Source organism: Molothrus aeneus, chromosome 2 (genome assembly GCF_037042795.1).
Source record: "Molothrus aeneus isolate 106 chromosome 2, BPBGC_Maene_1.0, whole genome shotgun sequence".
NCBI classification, from domain to species: Eukaryota; Metazoa; Chordata; class Aves; order Passeriformes; family Icteridae; genus Molothrus; species Molothrus aeneus.
The window spans coordinates 16179389-16193510 of NC_089647.1; the positions used below are offsets into that span (position 1 = coordinate 16179389).

The following is a 14122-nucleotide window of genomic DNA, read 5'->3' on the forward strand; positions in this document are numbered from 1 at the left end:
CCACCAGCTCCAGGTGGACTATATGGGTTCTCCATGGGATCTTCACCTTTCAATAGTGGCTCAAAACCAAGAATGTTACTATTGAAGAACAAGGGCGGAAGGGCTGAATCCCAAGATAAGCAGCAGAGCTGACCTCATCTGCTGTTCCCTAGGGCATTCCACTTAGGATCGCATGAAGTTCCTGAAACAGCATATGAAAAACAGACATTGAGGTTTTACTATTCATAGGCAGGAAGTAAACAACATTTAGCAGGAATTAAAACCATTTATTCAGAGAAATTTAAAACACAAACCCCACATACAAATCATGCTGGGGTTAAAGCAGTACTTTGATCCAATGGGGTAGCACAGGAGGAACAGGCCACAAGAAAATCCACACCTGTAGTGCACACACACACATACACCTGTGAAGGTATGGAGAGAACTAGAGATGCAGGTATCCAATGTTCTTCAAAAACACGGCCACTACATTAGAGTAGTAAGAATTAGGTTGGTTCAGATCCATTCCCAGAGAACTCAGTAGAAGACAAACAGCAACAAAACCCTCCAAAACAAACACCACATTGCTGTGAGCAGAAAATCAAGCTCCTGATGAGCACTTCTGAAAGTCCCTGTCCTACATGCACACTCTGCTGAGAGAAACCTGTGTGAGCTGTCAAAACATTGCAGCTTTTGTCCACTTTGAGATCAGTCCCATGCAGATGAATCTCATCTGAGTTTCCTCCTTACTATGTGAAAGAAATCCACTCTATAAAGTATGCATTTAAATATTCTCTGATACTGAAGACTATCTTTCTAACGTGCTGCAGACATTCAGGGGAAACTAACTGGGAAATAAAAGGTTTGAGAAACATCAGCAACACAGAAAAAAACCAAAAGATACATATGATGGGCCCAGAATTTCACATCTATCACTGCAGCAAGCCATGTTCTTTTATTCAAATCCTTTCACTTTTTTCCTACTGTGATGACCTTGAAGACAAGTATCTCTAGGCCTTAACTCACAGGCACCTCAGCTGCCTGAGCTGCAGCATTAGGACCCACAGGTGAAGGCAGCTGCCATTGTTCTCCATTCACATAGTCTGTTACAAGCTCATTTGGACTGCACTGCAAACAATACAAGCCCTCTATTGGTTCCTTGCCACCAAACTGGCCTTGAGATCAAGTTAAACTAGAACAATCATGTCAGGAGAACATCACAGAGCAACTATTCCAAGGAAAAGGCTTTTGCTTGGGTTAAACAGATTTACAGTGATCTCCCCTAAATATTTCTCTCCCCCATACTCCCCACCCCAGTACCCTGCAATTTGTTGCATGCAGTTGAGAACTACTGAATACTCAGTACTCTGAGATCAACATTTTTGTGTTTTCTTCCCTTAGAGGCAAATTAACAACTAAGGAAGAAATAATTTTAAAAGTACAATACTCAGTGCTTATATAATGTCAGCAACTCAAAGAGGTGCACATACTTTTAAATGTATTTATCAATTACAATTCTAGAAAACTGGACATGCCTCTACTCAGCCTTTCACAATAGACACCAACTTTTGGCCAAAAAAAATTGTTTTTTCCAGTACCCAAAAAAATCATACCTTTTGGGACCTTAGAAAGATGAAGAAAAACAGCCTTTGGCCAATTGCATCTAATGCAGCCAAAGTCTCACACTCTGCTAATAAAAAATCATTCTCTTGATGTAGCCAAGCTGTACTACACTGATATCTGGGTATTATCCTGGTGCTGGAAACACCTAATTCATAAAAATCTGGAATTCTATTCAAAAGCTGATAGGACACATGAATCTCAAGTGACAGGTACACCACAGACAGAGCACAGAGAGCATCTTGGTTTTGAGTCCACACATTAAAAACCATAAACATTTACAGTGGGTTCTGCAAGAAAATAGATATATACTCCAGGGCATCCCAAGGCCAACTCACTGCTCTGGCCCCCTGGCTTTGTAATTCTACATATAACTGAAATAAACCCAGCTCAAAGCACCATTGTAAAAACTCAAGGTACTCAAAAGTTGCTCCATTTACATGTTCTCATGTCCTAAGAGAAGGGCAGAGAACACAACAAAAATATTAGGAATTGGGTTTTAGGAACTGTGATCTCACAGATGAGAACAGAACTATTTCAAATGAAGTCAATGAAATTATACCCACAGACATGAGATCACAACGTGGCACTCAAAAAATACCTTCAATCATAAAATCCCCAGATGCAATGCCTGTGGCCAACATTTATATTAGCCACACGTGCATTATCCTGAAAGAAGGTTTTAATTATTTTTATAGTGAGATAATGGTCCCTTGATGATCCTAAAGTCTAGTAGCATGTAGCAATTAAATTTCATTCTTGAGAAGACATTAGCAAATATCTGCTACTTTGAATCTATACAAAAATTAGCAATTTTTCCATTTCTTCACAATAATAGTGACTTTTCCACAATACCATAAAAGCTACTGACAAACTACATACAGAAATTTGAGGAGAAAGCAGGGGAAAGTCTTCTCCGGGGCCAAGTACAAACTGGAAGTTTTATACTTTGCCAGTTGCAAGAAAAATGGGAAAGAAAACACTTCATTCTGTAATAAAGTATCAGCTAACACACTTAGCAGAAGGAAACACATTCATCACCAGCCAGATCTGACTTTCATTCAGTGAACTAAAAATACATCTAGAGAGGTTTGCTAATATGGTTGACCTCAAAATTTGGAACTTCCTTCCTTCCAGATGCAAAATAGCTCAAAATTAGGCATTTTCAGGTAAGGATCCAAGGGCCCCTCTACTGTCTATTCCCCACAGAAGTTAATCACCAAGCACTACTGAACACAGTCAGTGCTTGAAACTAAGGAAACACTGGTATCCCCACATGGATAGAATATTGAGCAATTAGCCTCTTCTGTGTTTTCTAGGATACACTTTGCAGAGAATATGCCTTTTTTCCCTACCAAACAGTTTAGAGTTGCAGTTGTTTGACTTACCAAATTAAAAAGATTAGCCAGCCTATTAGGACAAATTCCTGTGATGAGCTGATTTTACACAGCCTATGATGTACTGATCTTACACTGTCAGGGATCAAAAGTGCCAGCAGGATTCTCCATGCACAGGGACACTAAGGGATAGAACTCCAGCAGCTTTCCTTCTTGGGTGACCCTTAACATTAATCCAACATAATGTGCTTACAACATTCCCAAGTACCAGGGATAATTATCTGCCAGATTAATCTCTGTTCTGTAGTTTTTCCTTCAAATAACTTACAGGTTTGGATTTTTTTTATAACTTCAGGGTAGATAGTGAGTGGTTCAATACTCCCCTCAGTTTCTGGCTATGTTTGTACAGTCCAGTAAAAAGAACTGCTCTAAAGTGGGCACACATTTTTAAGTTAAAAGAAAATTAACGGGATCCTACCCTTGATTGTCTAAAGAATTCCTTCAGCTGTTTTGATATATGTGGGGCTCTATACAAAACCATTTGGAAGCAACAGTTTCATCCCAAACCAGAAATGAGACTTATTGGCATGGTGGTGAGGAATGTGGAGTTACAAATCATGCAGTCATTAGGAATAGCAGACATCTCAAAGACAAAATCTAAATAAATGGACTAAGCTTTTCTATAGCCACTGGCAAAGAAAGTGAGTATAATTATGTAGGAACAAAGCAACAGTACAGCTATTGCTCAGTGCATAAGCCCTGAGCAACTCAGTTTTGTTATGCAATGTTTAATTCAGAGGAGTAAGACACCCTCAATCTGAAGACTTTAATCCAAATCAAAATCCTAGGGAAATGTAGCAAGCAGCTTAAAACACATTCTAAATAAAAACACAGAAAAATTGATGTCTGTCTTAAAAGAGACAAGGATGTATAGTTCAATGGGTTTTGTTTAACTGCTTAATTTTGAGGCCAAGACTCATTTGAATATTTATTTCATTCAAACTACAGATGAGGAAAAATATATTCACTCAGTCTATAACAACCTTGTGTATAGCAAATATTTACTTGTAACAGGGTTGCTTCACTCTACTTTTAACTTGCCCTTGAACTCCATCTTCTTAAGATGCCTTTGCAGTAAAAAAAGTTGGTGAAGTTTGCAGACTGACTTAACATTACATGGAAAGAGGAGCTCTCCACAGCCTGCTCACAGTAACACCCTCTGTTCTCTTCTTGGCAACTGCTGTAGGGATCCACCACCTCTGTAAGCCATGAAGAAACAAGAGGTGTGGGGAAAAAAGCCTACAGGTTAATGTGGTGGGTTTTTTCATCTTTCATTCAGAGGTGACAAAGAGACACAGCTCATTATGTCTAAGACAGCACAGAGCTCTGACCTGCTTGTCACATAGAACAAATAAACTGCCTTCCTAAGGAAGTAGCACTAACCTAAATAAATTGTAGGCTGGAAACATCTTGCATCACAATGTCAGGACTTTTAGGTAACGCAGGCAGGCTACTGCATTCAGAGTCAGGTAGGCAAATGTCTTATTTATGTTTCTAAAACTTAAATCATGTGGTATTTCACAAACCTTTTTCTACTGAAACAACTTAGTTGGTTCATCCAGTTAAAAGGCTGCAGGATGAAACTGTGATATTGTGAAGGAAGCAAATTGCCATCCATTTTGTTAGGAAGGGTGATGAAGACATGGGAGGAACACCCACAAAGGCAGTAAAGGAATGTCTACCATATGTAATTGTACTGCTCTGCTTTGCTGTGTAATGTAGTATAAAACTGGTTCTTGATTTTTTCTTAGTCTCATCCCACATCTGGCAACTCTTCCCATCCTTTGTGAATGATCCTGATCATTCACAGCTCTCTCACACCTCAACCTTATTAGCTCAGCTAGTCTACTAGGGGTCTTTATGGTGCCTTTGACTTAAATAGGAATTTTTCTGTTGGTGCAAAGAAATTCTGACCAAAGTCTTCAAATAGTGCCAATACATATGCTTATGGCTAAATACAACAATTGTGAAAAATGAGGCAATACAGCAGTTAGATCCATTACATGTTCTTGCAGTGACTAATAATTTCTTTTGTGTTTCAGAAGATTTTTAATAGTCAACTGAAGCATGGGAAAATATTTAATGTGATTTTCCAAAGCACTGTATTTCTGAAGCTCTGCCAGTCATGTAGTAGATTGAACACAGCATTACGAACTATTCTCACACGTAACCACAGGGACTCTATGACACAGGTCATTTAAAGTCCTGTGAGATTCATTTACAATTCTAGGTAAAGCACATTTCTGAAAGTATTCCACTGGCAACTCTCTGAAGTTGTGTTTCAAAAAAAGAGAGTGCAAATCTCACAGCCTCTAGCCCCAGCAATTCACATCCTATAAAATATTCAGAATTTTTATCTTTTGCAGAATAGCTGTAATCCCATGCTCTTGCAAGACAATTTTTATATTTTTTTTCCTTAAACAATAAAAGTAACAAGAGCTGTTCGCAGGTTGGAAGAGGGTCAACAAAACTAGTGTCATAGGCTTCTTATTTCCTTTCTTTCAAGCTCCATGGGGAGCCTAATGATCAAAACTTAGCAAAGTGCGTAAGTATGTTGTGTAACAGGATTGCTATATCTCTTGGCTTCAGACTAAAAAACTATAAACCAAAATTCCTATTATGGATATTTCTTGATGGTTGGTGGTCTGTTACAAATTCCCAATACGGATAGTAATTTTCATCCTCTTGCCATTAAGATTTCCGATTAATAAGCATTGCTGCAATACTTCCATGAAATGACTGTAATTTGGGAATTTTTCTTTTGAAAAGAATGTAACAGAATAATTAATGTGTCTATCAATTCCATTCTCTTGGTTAATGCCCAAAGTGGAAGGGACGAATTATAACCACTTGCTTGCTTTGGCTATCACATTGACAAAATGTTATAGAATCAGGGAATAATTTATGTTGGAAACAGCCTTTGTGTTGGACTCACTTGGAGCATTTCCACAATGGCAGCAGCTCCATCTGCTTCTGCCCACAGAGACCTGTCTGAATGGACAGCACAGACTCACATCAAACATCTGAAATAAAGCTGGGTCTTCCTAGAAGCATCTGAACTAACACTTCACTGCTGATCTACAAGAAAAGGGAAAGCAGACAAATTTAAAGCATATTTTGTACTTATGCTTAAGCAATTCCTGGCTGAAGCTTAAAAAGCTGGTTTTGATCAATGAAGTTCTCTGTTTCTCTGTGCTATGTTAAGGAATGCCTTGCCTTTCTTTGATGAGATGGCCGAGACTTGCCCCAGCAGAGCCAATCTTTCCAAAGCTTTCCTTATTAAAATGCTTTCTCTGTTTGGAGGGGTTTTCGGTACAGTAACCCACTGCTGTGGATTATAACCAGTGAGAGCAGGTTTTGAGCTTCACCAATGTGACTAAGAAAGGAATCCAGCCTGAGTGCCATAAACACCATAAGCCAAATCTTAGCCACATGGAATTCAATGGCAAACTTCCTACTGATTTTGTGGAACTCAAAACTCACTTTCTAGCCACAGACACTTATCTATTAAAAAACACAGAAGGAATCTGACATTAGACTTCCTCAATATATGTACTAATGTAAAGCTTTTTGCTACATTTTCACAAGCACCTAATATTGAAACTTTTCTTCCAAAATTAAGATTTCCTTTGGTATTTCTTACACAGTATTCTATCTTCCCACTCTCTTGGTATTTTACAGGCAGATCTTAGCATCGTAAAACAACACACCACATATAAATATACACCATATCAGATATAGCAGACTTCTCTCAAAGAAAGAGAATTCAGAAATTCTGTGGTCAGTTGAGCAGTTTTTCCTCTAAATAGCTACATCAGTCTCCCAGTAAATGTAAAGTAGCATTTTAGATCTTCATGTGTTACTGGAACATTATTTCTTAACTCCACAGAGAAAATCTGAATACTTAATAAGCTTAAAAAAAAAAAAAAAAAAACAAACCAGACCCAAATGCCCCTGAAATCAAAATGACCAAAACAAGAAACTCTATCAGGAAATTAAATAAGTTCCTAAATTTCTGCACATGGCTGGACTTGCCTCAACAGGCCTTATATGCAACTGCAAAATATAAATGAAAGTTAGTTAGATAATCTTGTAAGCATAACTGTAGATTTTATTGCATATTTTGAACAGTTATTTGTTTCCAAAATATGCTAATATTTGATTTAGCTGTTTCATTTAGATGTTTCTTTTTCCAGAAGAAAATAGAATTCCTTGATTTTGATTATTGGCCCTGAAAACTGGGATAGTTTGTGTCTGTTTTGTGTCTGTTTTGATAAGCTGTGTCTGTTTTGTGGAGAGACAACATCAACTGTACACTACAAACAAACCAACTGACTGCTACTGGGTTTATAATTTCTCATATTTTAACAAACTGAAGGCAAAACACTTTAGGTGGAATATTAAAAAAGCAAAAGTCAACTTGCCCCAATCAGATGTACTGCATTATTTAATTTTGGTACTAGTCAGTGGTAGAAGTGTTTCAAGTAAATTTTTAATTATGCAGGCAAACTGGGAAAAGATGACCAGAAAAGACTAAAACATAAATCAAGCTAACCGTGTATAAAATTAAGATAAAGCACACACATGCCATATTACCATTTGAAAACACCCAAGTGGCCAGATTCCTGTCAGAAGCAGTGCAGGTTTGAAAGAGCAGTGGGCACTGTCATTGGATGAATCCTTACTGTGCACTTGCACCTTCCACAACCCTTTGATGCACCAGAAGGTGTTGGGAGCAGCTGTGGTTTTGCTAATCCAAAACTTACACAATCATCAGAGTTAAATGAGAGCAGACTCACATGACAAGGAGTTAACCCTTTAAATAAGATGTTGTAGGGCTCCTCCTCAAGGGGTTTCTTGAATGCTATAAAAACAATGTTCTAAAACCAGCTTCCATTGCTAGAATAAAAACAAATGCTGCTTCAGTTACTAAATGTAATAGTTTCAGTATCAATTTAAAAATAGGCTTCAAAAGAACACTTTTCCAGAGGTCATGGCTCACAGATTCCAGGCAATCCATCATCAAAACCTTTCAAAAGTAGGAGCCAAATTTAACTTCAGCACCTGATAGGACAGTATTAGACAGACTGGCACTAAAGGATTCTTACACAGGAGCTTACACAAAGCCCTCAAAAACACGTGTTATCATAAAACATATTTCGGCATCTCATGCGACCTCAGCAAGCAAGCATGGGTGAGTTCACCTCATATGGCACTAAAATCAATGCTGCACATTTACTGCTTCCTTCTCCTAAAGTAATGATGAAAGCCATTCTTCTTCCATATTACCTCCTCCACTGAGCTCTTCAGGCTGTTGTGTTCTGCTAAAGACATAAAACTTCATAAAACTTGGCCATTTATTTGCACTGAAATACAGAAACTGATCCATCTTCTGCAGCTGCTAGCTTGTTCAAACCCCAATTTAAATTGTATCTGCCTCATCAGATTTCCCCTTTGGTGATACCTGAGTAATTAGTTTTATTTTCTCCACAGAAGCCTGTTTTTAACATCTTTTTCCTAAGTGAGCTGCCACAAGTTTTTCAAATAGAGGAAAAGTCAAGCTAGAAACTGGTTTTGGGGCAAGGGAACTGCTTTCAATTTTAACTTTTAAAAATGTATGATATATATGATATACAGGGTCATCCAAATGAGCAAGACTTTAAAATTCAGAGGAAAGTAACTGTGATTAACAGATGGTTTTACAAGAGCAGTGGTGAATAAAACCTAGCCACTAGGCAAATTCTAACAAGCCAAATTGACCAATGTAAAGGAAAGAGGTGATGGCATCCAGCTGCAAAATAAGCACCTCTTTTAAAAAGTTTTTTTTTTTAAACAATATTTGGAATTTATTGTCAGATTTTATTTGAATATTTTCCACTGAATTTTATGATAATGTCCATCAAGAGATGAAAGTTGTCATGTTGTGTTAATGTTCCGCTTATCCAAGTATTTTGGACACTGATCACAGCATTATGAGGAATGATGTCCAATACTCTAAGTCACAGGGGCATGAAAAGGTTCTTAAAGCCATTCTGTCACAGGAGAGTGAAAAAGCTTCAAGGAAGCACAATCGGATGTCACTGCTTGTCAAAGCTCAAAAAAGTCAGTTTGGCCATATAATTTCCTTCACTGCCTATCCATACCACTAGCTCAAGCTCCTCCTGCTCCATACAAAGTCTAAAAACACAGATGGTTACCAGTCTCTAAAAAATTTCAGTTTGCATGTTCCTCATCTACTTGATTTTAGGTGGCTCTCAGTAGGAGAATAAGTGGAATAGGTCTGATCTGACAGTGCTGTCAGAAGAACTGAGGCTGCACAACCCCATGCTCCCAGGTGCAACCAGCAGCAAGGCTGAAAATGTGTTCTCAGTAGAGAACAGACAGCCCCTTCTCAGCTGAACAGGAAGGGGTCTCCTAGTCAGAATATGTCTGTTTTATATGCATACACGTGTTCTCATTATGCATGTGTGTGTGTATATTTGTACACACATATTTATTTATTATATGTCCACACACATAAGCAACACAGATTCCTTTAGCTGCTGGGCTCCCAGAGTCTGCCCAGTAACCACTGCTGGGTCCCAGAGCTCCCAGCTGCTGGCACCTGGACAAACAAGCCCACTCCAGCTGCTGGCACAGACTGTTACACATATATCCAGACATCTCCAAAAAGTGCTCATTGACTCATCTTGATGGGTTTCAGAAATGGACTCTGAGACTGAGGCTCTCCTCAGACAGTCCTGGAAAGGACTCTAGATCTGGGGTCCCTTCCTTTGTATCTTCAGTTAGTTTTCTGCCTGACATTGTGTCCCTGTGCTCCTCTGGGCCTGCTGAGGTGGGACTTTGGTGGGCTGATGGCTCCAGTGGTGGGCTGGCAGGAGTCCAGGGCAGGGTACGAGCTGGGATCCTCTGTCTGCCTTTGTGCTCACAAAATGTAGCAGATTGTCCCAACCCAGAGTGACCTGGCAATTGAAATGCCTTGCCCCACCTCCAGATTTCTTTTCCTTTTCAATTAATTTATTTTTCTGTAATTGGTGAACATCTGCTCTTCCTGCTGAGCATTTGGTATAATTTAGAGGAAAAATGAAAGGCATCTGTATTGGAAGCACAAACAGAGGCACTTCATTTCAGATAAAACAATCCTCACAGAGAGCATGAAAATAAATTCCAAACAAATGCAAAGGTGAATTTTCCAAATGCCAGTCCCCCTCGCTTTAGGAGACGCATTGAGCATTTGTGTGTGATTTTTAAAAACTTTCATTTTACTATCAGGCAAAGAACTCCAAAAACCTCATTCAACATTCACCCTAACTGTGGGTACCTTCAGGCTGGCCCCACCCAGAGCTCCCAAGCTGGCTTTGCCACACAGGATGCTTTCAGCTGGTCCAGCACATCCCCTTGGGAGGAGAGGAGGAGTGGTGGCCAGCACAGCAGACAGGCTGCCCTGGCCCACGCAGGCAGAGCTGGCCTGGCTGACCACGCTCCTGCCAAGAGGTATTTTAGCTTTCTGACCAAGCACTGCAGGCAGCACTGCACTTGTGGGGAGTTGCTAAGTATTTCAACCAATTCTTTCCAAGCATGGGGAAAATTACTGCTGCTTATGTAATCTGTCTTTTGCCAAATGGGAATCTGGGAGCTCAGCTGAGCTGACGTTAGCATTTAAATTAAGGAGCCAAAACATTTTTCACTCTGATGCTCTTTTGGTTTCCACCATTGACTACAGATTCTGCTAAAAAGTTACATCACAATCCTAAATGTCAACTACAGCATTAGGATCAAGCAAGGTGTTTTGTCTGAGGTACAGTTTGGAAGGCAAATTTTGGGAATACAGGGACATCAAGTCATACACAGCAAAAGCAGCAGCATTGAACTGTGTAAGCCCCACAGGGCCCAGGCACTGTGTGGCACTTGGTTATCCCATGTGACAGTGGCTCTCAGAAAGACACAGCCCCAAGTGTCTTCAGACAACCTTCTCACCTTGTTTCTTAAATTGGAAACTTATTTAACCTCTTAATTGCCAGCATATAATTGCATTGATTTACACTCACAGTCTGTTTGTAACATATCCCTTGAAGAAGCTGAGTTCATAGTTTTTATACCACTTAATATAAAGATGTGTCATGGGAAGAAGAAGTATATGCCAAGAAAAGAAAACAGAGACAATTTAGAAGGATCTCTCTCAACCAAAACATATTGATTAATTGAATCACAATACTGATTAATTGAATCACAATACTGATTAATTAAAAGGCTGTTTCATAATTTGTCAGGAAATAGCAGCAATGAGTATCCATTTCAAAATAATAAGCATAAAATAAATACAGAAAACCAACTGAAGGAAGTCTGTTATGCAAGTCTTTTACAGCAGTAATAAACCTCAAATCCTGGAAAACCTTAAATGGTTCAAGACCACATGTTCTTATCAGGTAAAAAGCTGGCTTATAAACTGCATATGAATTAAGAACAAAACAAAGGTACTCTTCAGATTACATCCATGATGAGAAATGGCTCATCCAAAAAGAGGATGCCAACCCACCTCCTGCTCCTGTAACTTGAGTTTGGCTCAATTCTTACTCTCAGTCAAGTTTCTGCTAGCTTGAATGAGAGTTGATCATATCGATGCTCAGAAAACCAATGTCTCAAGTTTAGAAACTTAACTCTTATATATGTACCCAGGAAAAACAGTTTCTTCTGTTCATCGCATGGAACCTTAAAAGAAAACAAGCCATGAGGGCATTCTGGTACAAACAGGTGTGACAGAAATCACGAGCTCCCTCTTCTGTAAATACCTTTGGTTGGCAAAGCATTTCTTTGCCCTTTTATCTACTAAGGGATGACATCAGCAAGGTTAAGGAAACAGCTGAAAGCAGTAATACTGTTTTTAACTGTTTTTAATTCAAAAGCCCCTAAACACGTTCCAACAAGAAGCAAATTCAACTAAACAGACAGGTGGGTGTTTTGTGTATCCCTCTTCCCTAATTAAATTTTAGATGCCTTGTGGAAAGGATATACAAGTGGTGCCACCCCCAAACCAGCCTCTGACTGTGTCACTGCTGTAACTGAAAGGGTTGAATTTTTGTTATTCTCAAACCCAGCATCCTGCGACAGCAGAAAATGCTTTTACAATTTTCTTACGTGCACTTCTAATAAACTTGATGAACCAAGTTTACCTACCACTCTCTCATGACTCAACATCAGCCAAGTTTGTTTTGGTAGCTATGGGCTTGTTCCCTTTCACTATTTCCTCCAAAGCTGATCTGTATTTTCAGCTATTTTAAAAAACAAACAAACAAAAACCTAAAGAAAACCCCCACAAAAGCAAACAAATAAACCAAAAAGGCAAGGCCAAAGAGATGCAAATACAAACCAGGTTTGCTTTACTTGATCTAGCTAACCACAACACAGCAACATGAAAATTCTGTCTTTCTTCAATACTATACTCCAGCTGAATGCCACGTGTAGGGGTAAGAGTAGGGGAGCCTTGTGACACTTGCAGGCCCCTCAGTGCAGTTTTCTGTGTGATAAACAGCCCCATGGCAGTCAGTAAAGCTGATTCTCAGTGAGCCAACGACAGGTGTCATCAAAGTAACAGGAACCCGCAGCAGGGAAAAACCGCGGCTCAACGCCAGGGTAGGTGCCTCAGGCTTGACTCGTTTCTGGTCATGCCAACACACTTCAGATTGTCACAGTTACTTTGAAAACCCTACAGACTCTCCTAAAATTATTTCTGTAATAGCAATAAGTAAAAGCTGGAGTACAGTGAGATGACAATCTCACTAAAAAAAGAGAAAACATGAGGAAAACAAAGGAGAGATGGTTGATCTTGGATAGGGCTGCCACTGCAGTTGCTTTGCTGCACTTTATTTTAAGTAAAGCTGCATTTTTAAACACTGACAGAGCTCAGTAAAATTTAGTAGCTATAACTTACAGTTAATCTTGGTTAGATTCTCCATCACCTGAAGTCCTTAAATCAATTTTGGGTACCTCCCCAGAAGATAAGCTGTAGCTCAGCCAAGTTTATTGAGCTGTATAAAAAACTACTAGATTAGGCTCTCTGGTTTGTGTTTATGTAAGATTGCAACCATGACATAATGTCTCTAACCTTAAGTATCCAGTGGGCTATAGAATCCAAAATTCAAAGGCTGTATATGGGATCTGTTGACTCTAGTGCACCAAAGGTGGGCATGTAAAACATCACATGACAAACAAGAAAAAAACAGTGCAGTAACTCCAACATTGGCAACTTTGGCGAAGTATGGAAAATTACTGCACACACTATTATGCTGCAAATACAGTGCTGAAAATAAAATTCACATCTTATAACAAGACAAACAACTACAGAACATATCTGTCTTACCAGTGCCATGGCAACTGGTAAAATAAAACACACACACTGACCTGAAATACTAGCAACTTCTTCCCGTTAAGAATATTGCTTATAAGGGAACAAGCAAGAGCTGACTGACCACATATCCATAAAAGCTGGGAATGTTTTCTGTTTCCAGAAAGTGTTTCAATGCCTTTACTATTTTTACCAAAATAAAAAGAAACCAAAATAACCAACCAAAAAAAAATTAAGAAAGAAAGAAAAAAGAAAAAGTGGGTTTGTCCCTGATTTTACAGTCCCCAAGTACAAGCTGAACATATGCACACTTCAGGGACTTTCCATAATCCAAACCATCCAGTTTCCACTTGCCTCAGAATGTGCTGATAAAAACAAACTCCCTTAACCAGACCCTGATCCCACAGGCTGACCTAACCCTTACACACAAGCATCCCACTCTTTTGTCTCACCAAAGAGACAATGACCTGCTCACAGAAGTAGGCTGACAAAGTAAAAAAGGAACAGCTGCATCTGCCCAGCCAGGGATTAACTGGCATTTCAGCCCTGTCTGTCCACTGAACAGCTTTCACATTACTAAGATTCACCACTTTAATGCCATTCACTCCAGTGAATTTTTAAGAAATGCTATACACAATTGGATAGACCTGTAAGAAAGGTTGTACCAGGTTGATTGGAGACTCTGTCCTAAAGAAAATCTTGCACAGGATGTTTCACAACTGTGTATCAGATATTGTCCCTTATCACTGCTGGCAGATTTCAAAAGAGAGACAAGTCCTGAAAA

At 39.2% G+C, this 14122-nt stretch overlaps 2 protein-coding genes across 4 annotated transcripts in view; one reads left to right on the forward strand and one right to left on the reverse strand.

The window, feature by feature from the left end:
* Positions 1 to 14122, reverse strand: part of CMSS1 (cms1 ribosomal small subunit homolog) — a 227879-nt gene that overhangs the window by 55629 nt on the left and 158128 nt on the right. The window lies entirely within an intron of this gene.
* The window catches only part of FILIP1L (filamin A interacting protein 1 like), a 173795-nt gene that overhangs the window by 22015 nt on the left and 137658 nt on the right, over positions 1 to 14122 (forward strand). The gene's annotated exons all lie outside the window — the stretch shown is intronic.